General features: G+C 35.3%; 1 pseudogene across 1 annotated transcript; it reads right to left on the reverse strand.

The window, feature by feature from the left end:
* Positions 1–2,709: 2,709 nt before the first annotated feature.
* Positions 2,710–3,215, reverse strand: LOC308432678 (rRNA-processing protein FCF1 homolog; annotated as a pseudogene). The gene has a single exon. The product of its transcript is annotated as an rRNA-processing protein FCF1 homolog (transcript).
* Between the last annotated feature and the right edge of the window lie 5,809 nt (positions 3,216–9,024).

Consider the following 9,024-nt stretch of genomic DNA (forward strand, 5'->3'; position numbering starts at 1 on the left):
GCAAAAACCAAGACTGTTAATATAGTGCGAACATGAGAATTAAGCTACATCAACATCTTTTATCAATAATGATCTGCCTAATACCATTTCTACTTTGCCAGAATCAAAGACTAAAGCTAAGCAAAATTTGCTCTCTATGAGTGCTTAGTGAGCTGTCTTGAAAAGAGCAAATATTCATCTTCTCTGGAAGAAATGTGTCTTCTAGACCTGCTGGTTGTACCGCCATACTCCTGTCATCAACAGTGCTCTATCCTCAGGAGATGCTTCAAACTCCTACCATGGAGCTCTGTACTGCATTGCTGCCGGTGAAAGAACTCTTTTCTTTGCAAAGCAAACACAGCCATGGGATTATTTTGCATCATTAACCTGTTTTACTACAAGTAGCATCACCTAAAAACAGATGGATTAATGGAATGAAAAACTGCTTATGAGAAAATAAATTTCTACACTGGTTGGAAACATCCTAAAAGTGATAGCACTTTTTAAAGGATAAAAGTATGTGCTTTGAATGACACACTAGAATATAACACTATCTCCCCAACACCTAGATCATTTGCCCCCAGGAAATAATGAATGGAGGCACCTTTTCACTAGTACTTTTGCCAATCTATAACAGCATTATTTTCCACTGTGCTTTGATGTCTCTCTATATAAAGGAAGAATGTTTCATTAGGGACAAATGCTATGCTCACTGAATCAGAAATGTCCAAATGGGCTCTGGAGGACCGCTTTGTACTTTCTTGCTGAATATAAAAACTTAATAAAAAAGACACCAACAAAAATAAAGGTTAATTAATAACCCAGACCTCCAGAAATTAGCACTCAAGTTATTCTACCAAGTAAGTAACTTCAACTAACTAAAATTTTGGTCACGAATGGGGAAGAACTGCTGATGGGAACAAAAAGAAAAAATTAAAGAGAGACATCTGACCAGTTACAGAATTAAAACTTTAATATTTCTTCTATTTGCTCAGTGCATATATTTATTTGTGTGTGAACTATTTTCTTTTCTGACGTCTTTTAACTGTTAGCCACGATCACTGTGGATTAAATTTAAAATGTACTTTTAAGACAACAGAAGTATCAGTGGAGATGAAGTGGGATGGTAGAGTTATTATATCCAGCGAAGTTTAAGATGACTGTTGAAAATGTACATCTCACATTTGGGAAGGGTGAGAATTCTTTATTTGTAAGAATAGCTATATCTCATTTGAGCAGAAATGAAAGTTTAAACATGTCCAGAAAGGAGATGTGTTAGTTATATTTCTCTGTGTTGTGAAAAAACTCCTCAAAAGAAAAAAAGAGCCACTGAAGGAGAAAAGTATTTTTGGGCTCAGACTTCAAGAATGAATGCTGTGCATCTTGGCAGTGAAGTCATGAGGTGGTGTGGGTATGAGGTGGTGGCTCACATTCCATCTGGAATAAGGAAGCATAAAAAAAGCATGCTTTCTAACTCACACTGCTTCCTCCATTTTGCTCAGTTCAGAAGCATACATTCAGGGTTACACTTCCTACTTCAGTTCAGACTTACAGAAAACACCTTAAAGATACAGTTTACTGCGTGCGAAACTCAAATCAATTTGACATCAAAATGTAGCACTTTAAAAATACTCACCCTGGCCCTAAACTCTCATTTTCACTTCATAATGGAAAGGGAAGTCCAGCTCTGAATTCCCTCTTCTCTCTGCAGTCTCAACAATATTTACAAGCCTAAAATACATTTGAAGAAGCAAGAAAACTTTTGTAATATAACTTTTAATATTTTCAGTGTGTGTATGTGTGTGCATGTATGTCACACCACGTGTACTGGAAATCAAGGACAACATATTTTTGTGGATTGTCCTGTAGCCATTTTTGTTTTCATCCTAATTTCACTTCCCCAAGAAGTGCTGTTTAGTCACTACTCAAATGACTTCAACAGAACATTCTTGCCATTTTAATTTGTAAAATAAAGGCGAGAGCCAGTGATTGGGCAAGGGAAGGGAAGGTGGAGACAGGTGTTAGAAGAGAAGGAGGAGAAGGTGTATAAAAAGAAAATTAAGGCGGAACCTGGGAAAGCACACCTGGATCCTGGTGGCTATAATTGGCAATAGGTAGATATGAATATTTTAAGCATTTCTGTAGCTCATTTAATCTCATGTAGAAGGTCAGTTTGAGTTTTTGTCCCTTTGATGTAATCTTATGTTATAGAGAGTTTATAGATTTAGAGTTTGATATATAAACTTGTATGAAAATCTTCAGACCTTAGAAACATGTTCGCACTGGGTGGTGGAGTAAAGAAACACACTGGGCAGAAACACCAGGGTATGAAAAGTGAGCCTCATGGGAAGCGAATCTCAAGAAAAGTGTATCTCATGGATTGAGTGACAGAGTCCTTGCATTCAGATTTACACTACAGTGATGTATGTGGAGTGACATCTTGGGGGCTGATAAAGAGATAAAGATTTTTTTATTTAATATTTACAGCAACGGGGAATCCCAAGAATCAAACGCATGTGCCCTTACTCACTGTGATAGGATTTTTTTATCTATCTATCTATCTATCTATCTATCTATCTATCTATCTATCTATCATCTATCTATATCTTCCTTCCTTCCTTCATTTTTTTTAAAACAGAAAGTGTGTTTAATTAGCTGTTCTAAGAATGGCAGGCAGATTCTGTGGAGTAAGAATTAGAAGTGAGGGGCTCTGGCATCATCTGGCATCTGCTACATGTATCTGTGGTTAGAAATGTACATGATAGGAATACCAGGGATCTTCCAGATTATTCATTTGAGGTCAAGGTCAGCTGTCGCTACAATGTACCACTTTTCTGTACCAGGCAGTCATTGGCATGGCATCTTCTGTGTGTGGATGGCAATCAGTCAAATCATGGATCCTTGGCAATTCTTAGTGCCACACAGTACTTTTGCCCCAATTTCTCAATTTCAGCCATTACATAACCAGTTATACAAGGTATACACTTGGTGTTCAGACATTCCATCATCAACTGTATATATCCAGTTTGGCCTTAATGGAAAAGTTGATGAAGTTGGTATCCACAAGGATGTGGTAAGGCGGACCCAGCTGTGTATTATACTGGAAGAACAAGCAGGAAGGATGCTGGGGAACTTCTCTTTCCTTCAGTGTACTTGGATCTTTTTTCCTCTCTTTTTAGGATTCAATCTATCCTTTTCTTTAAGTAGCTCATCTCTGCAACTAGCATTTGCTTCATAGTCGCATATTTCCACACTACTGTTTCTTCTGGAATCACCTCTATCTTTCTTTTATTGAAAAGTTTTTCACAATTTTATTCTAATTGCAGTTTCCTCTCCCTTAACTCCTTTGAGTCCCTCCCTTCCTCTCCTCCCAATCTATCTGAATCTACCCATTTTCTGTCTTCATTAGAAAACAATATTTGTTAAAGAATCATCTAAAGAATAATAAAATAATATTAAATAAAAACAAATCCTAACAGGAGAAAACAAACAGAATAAGAGCCAAAGAAAGAGCATAAGAAATGCATGTAGAGGCAGAGACCTATGCATTGGGATCCCACACAAAAGACTCTCACACAAAAGAATTCCACAAACACAAAATCAGAAGCTAAAATGTGTATGCAAAGGACCTGTATGGTAGAGTATTTTTTCAAAAAAAAAAAATGACCCTTAGATAAACTACAGGCCAGAAAACCAGGTAGTCTGCCCACAGACCTTCTTTCTCTGTGTTCCACCAGACCCAATCTCCCAGTCTCTTTCGTATCACAACACCAGATGTAGACACCTCTTTCTCCTGTAGATTCCTGAGACCATCCCACTTTCCAAAAGAGAAAAGATTGAAACTAAGGACAAAACATTTACTCAACAAAGACAAAATTAGAAATCAGAACATAGAGTTTTAACCATCCTAAACCCAGATGCAGAAGCACGAAGTTGAAAATTTAACAAATAACAGCCAGGGCTGGTGTTGTGATAAGAAAGAGAGAAAATAAGATACCTTACATAAACATCAAATTTAAACAACATGTACATATGAATTCAGACCTATGGAAGGTACAAGAAGCAAAGCTCTAACATAAAGAAGTTAATTACATCCATGAAAATACAAAAAATAAATCTCACACAAACCTAAATTTAAAAAGCTAAATACAACACACATAGACACAAACACAAATATACTCACAAACATACATTCAATATCACCTCCACTGACAACACCCACAAAATATCAAAATCAACAGTCATTAGTTCTTGATATCTTTAATATGAATGATTTCAAGTTCCCAATAAAAAGACACAGATTGACAGATTGCATTTGGAATCAAGATTCTTTCTTCTGCTTCATTCAAGAAATACACCTCAACATCCTGAATAAACATTATCTCAGGTAATCAATGAGAAAAATTATCCCAAATAAATAGACCTAAGAAACAAACTGGTTTTACTGTTTTAATGTCTAACAAAATAGACTTCAAGCCAAACTAATTTTAAAAAGATAAGGAATAATACCACATATCATCAGAGAAAAAAATCCACTGAGATGACATTTCAATTCTTAATATCTGTATCAAACACAAAGGCACCAATTTATGAACAAAATACTACTACACTTTAAATCACATACTGATGCTTCACACTGATAGTGGGAGACTTCAGAACTCTACTGTAATCAGTGGAAGATCATCCATACAAAAACTAAATAGAAAAATACTAAAGCTAACAATCATTATAAACCAAATGGACTTGACAGATGTTTACACATTTTACCCAAATCAAAAGGAATTTACCTTCTACTCTGCACTTCACATCATGTTCTAGATAAATGACCATATACTCAGTTACAAATCAATACAAGATACAAAAAAAAGTAATATCCTGCATCCTATCTGGCTACCACAGATTAAAGCTGGATAACAAAACAACAGAAACAAAAGAAACCATATATTGAAACTGAAAAACTCTCTAATGAATAAAATATTGGTCAAAATAAAAATGAAGGAAAATTAAAGCATGTCTAGAACTCAATGCAATGAGTATATACCATATCAAAATGATGGAACACAGTGAAAGTGATGCTAAGTAGATAGTTCTTTGCACTGAGTGCTTACATAGATAAGTTAGAAAGAATTCATAGTAGCAACTTAACAGTACATCAGAAAGTTCTAGAAAAGAAGTCAGCAAGCACCTCTAAGAGGAGTAAATGACAATAAATAATCAAGCTGAAGGATAGAATTAATGAAATAGGATAAAAAGAGAACAATACAGAAAATCAGTAAAATGGAAGTGATTTTTTGAGAAAATCAAGAAGACTGATAAGCTCTTAGGTAAGCTAACTAAAGAGCATAGAGTTAAACTGTCCAAATTAACAAAATCAGAAACACAAATGGAGACATAACAGCAAACACCAAGGAAATCTAAAAACATCATAAGGCTACAATCCACCAACTTTGAAACCTAAAAGAAATGGAAAATGTCCTTTATGAGTACCACTTGTCAAAGTTAAATCATGATCAGATAAACAATTTAAGTAGACTTATACCCCTTAGTGTATGAAAAGCTGTCATTAAAAGTCTCATAACCAAAAAAAGCACAGAGCCAGGTGATTTTACTGCAGAGACCTACAAAACTTTTAAAAAGGATTAACACCAATAGTCTCAAATTATTTCACAAAACAGAAACAGAAAGCACATTCCCCATTTCATTTTATAAGGCAACTGTTATCTTAATACCCAAACCACATAAAGACTCAACAAATAAAAAGAATTACAGATGAAAACCCTTTATGAAATATTTTCAAAATGAATCCAAGAACAGATCAAAAACATCATCTGCCATAATCTGGTAGGCTTTATGCCAGAATGCAAGGATGGTTAAATATATCAAATACCATCATATAACCAAACTAGAAGAAACAAAAATTATACATTCATCTCATTTGATGAAAGAAAGTTCTTTGATAAAATTGAACACCCCTCATCATATGGTATGAAAGTCCTGAAAACATTACAGATCAAAAGAACAGGTACATACCTAAATATAATAAAGTTAAAATACAACAAGCCTATAGGCAACATCAACATAAATCCAGAAATTCAAAGTAATCTCACTAAAATAAAAACAAAAAATATTGTCAATTTTCTCCATAGATATTTGGTATAGTACTAGATGTTTTTTGGGAGAACAATAAGACAACTGTGTTGTGCTAAATATTAAAAAGTGAAAATTTATCTCATGCTAGTGCCAGAACATGGGGGGGAGGGCATGTGGCACTGTACCCCATTTTTAATAGGGTTGATTCTCTGGTGCCTAACTTCTTGAGTTCTTTGTATACCTTAGACATTAGGCCACTATCTGATGTGGGGTTGGTAAAGATCTTTACCAAATCTGGTGGCTGACATTTTGTATTCTTGACAGTGTGCTTAGCCTTATAGAAACTTTGCAATCTCATTAAGTCCCATTTGTCAATCTTTGACCTTAGAGCATGAGCCATTGGTGTTCTGTTCAGAAAAATTTCCCCTGTGATTATGTTTTCTAAGGTTTTCCCTAATTTTTCATCTAATAGTTTCAGTGTACCTGGTTTAATGTGGAGATTTTTGATCCACTTGTACTTGAACTTTGTACAAAGAGATAAGAAAGGGTCTATTTTCATTCTTCTGCATGCTGAGTGCCAGTTGGACCAATACCATTTGTTAAATAGGCTGTCCTTTTTCCATTGAATGTTTACAGTTCTTTTGTCAAAAATCAGGCGACCATATATGTGTGGGCTCATTTCTGGATATTCTATTCTATTCCACTGATTCACATGCCTATGTCTGTACCAGTACCATGGAGTTTTTAGCACAATTACCTTGCAATATAGCTTGAAGTCAGGGATAGTGATTCCCACAAATGTTTTCTTGTTGTTGAGGATGAATTTTGCTATTCTAAGTCTTTTGTTATTTCAGATAAAATTGCACATAGCTCTTCAATGAAGAATTGGGTTGGTATTTTGACGGAGATTGCATTGAATCTGTAGATTGCTTTTGGTAAGATGGCCATTTTTAAAATGTTGATCCTTCCAATCCATGAGCATGGGAGATCTTTCCAATTTTTGAGATCTTCCTCAATTTCCTTCTTTAGAGGTTTGAAGTTCTTGTCATAAAGGTCCTTTACTTGCTTAGTTAGAGTCACACCAAGGTATTTCATAGTTTTGTGACTATTGTGAAGGGTATCTTTTCCCTAATTTCTTTCTCCACATGTTTGTTCTTTGAGTAGAGGAAGGCTAGTGATTTGTTTGAGTTAATTTTATATCCTGCCACTTTGCTGAAATTGTCTATCAGCTGTAGGAGTTCTCTGATGGAAGTTGTGGGGTCGCTTAAGTACACTATCATGTCATCTGCAAATAGTGATGGTTTACTTCTTCCTTTCCAATTTGTATCCCTTTGATTTCCTTTTGCTGTCTAATTGCACCGGCATTCCAGTACTATGTTGAATAGGTAAGGGGGGATCGGCAGCGTTGTCAAGTCCATGATTTTAGTGGGAATGTTTCAAGTTTCCCACAGTTAAGTTTGATGTTGGCTGTTGGTTTGCTGTATATTACTTTTATAATGTTTAGGTATGGGCCTTTGATTCCTGTTCTTTCCAATACTTATAACATGAAGGGGTGTTGAATTTTGTCAAATGATTTCTCAGCATCTAGTGAGATGACCATGTGTGTTTTTTTTTTTTTTTTTTTTGAGTTTGTTTATATGGTGGATTACATTGATGGATTTCCATATATTAAACCATCCCTGCATCCCAGGGATGAAGCCTACTTCATCATGGTGAATTATTGCTTTGATGTGTTCTTAGATTCGGTTTGCACGGCTTTTGTTTAGTATTTTTGCATCAAAGTTCATAGGTGAGATTGGTCTGAAGTTCTCTTTCCTTGTAGGGTCTTTGGGTGGTTTAGGAATGAGGATTATTGTAGCCTCAAAAAGTGAGTTAGGTAGTGTTTCATCTGATTCTATTTTGTAGAATATTTTGGAGAATATTGGCATTAGGTCATCAAGAAATGAATGATAAAATTCTGCATTGAACCCATCTGGACCTGAGATTATTTTGGTTGGGAGACTTTTGATGACTGCTTTTATTTCGTTAGGTGTTATGGGATTATTTAGGTGGTTTACCAGGTGTGGTTTAACTTTAGTATCTGGTATCTGTCTAGGAATTCATGCAATTCCTCCAGATGTTCCACCTTTGTTGATTATGGGCTTTTATAGCGGGATCTGATGATTTCTTGAATTTCCTCAGTTTCAGTTATTATGTCTCCACTTTCTTTCATTTGTCATTTTGTTAATTTGGATACTCTCTCTTTGCCCTCTAGTTAATCTGACTAAGGGTTTGTCAATCTTGATAGTTTTCTGAAAGAACCATCTCTTGGTTTTGTTGATTCTTTGAATGGTTCTTTTTGTTTTTATTTGGTCTATTTATGCCCTAAGTTTGATTATTTCTTGCTCTGTTCTGGAGCTTTCAACTGTGCTGTCAAGTTGCTAGTGTATGCTCACTCCAGTTTCTGTTTGGAAGAACTCAGAGATATGAGTTTTTCTCTCAATACTACTTTCCTTTTATCCGTGGGTTTGGGTATGTTGTGTTTTTGTTTTCATTTAATTCTAGAAAATCCTTAATTTCTTTCTTTATTTCTTCTTTGACCCGGCCATTGTTTAACAGAGCATTGTTTAGTTTCCACGTGTATATGGGCTTTTTGTTGTCTTTGTTGTTATTAAAGACCAGCCTTAGACCATGGTGATATAAAATGATGCATGGGAATATTTCAATCTTCTTATTTTTATTAAAGCTCATTTTGTGGCTAATTATGTGGTCAGTTTTTGAGACGGTACCATAAGGTGCTGAGAAGAAGGTGTATTCTTTTGTTTTAGGATGATATATTCTGTAGATAGCTATTAATTCCAGTTGGTTCATAACCTCTGCTAGTTATACCTTGTTCAGTTTGTTTCCACAGTCTTTCCTTTGGTGAGAGTTGGGTGTTGAGGTCTGCCACTATTATTGTGTGGGGCGCAAGGTGTT

Source organism: Micromys minutus (genome assembly GCF_963924665.1).
Source record: "Micromys minutus genome assembly, chromosome: 18".
Taxonomy (NCBI): domain Eukaryota; kingdom Metazoa; phylum Chordata; class Mammalia; order Rodentia; family Muridae; genus Micromys; species Micromys minutus.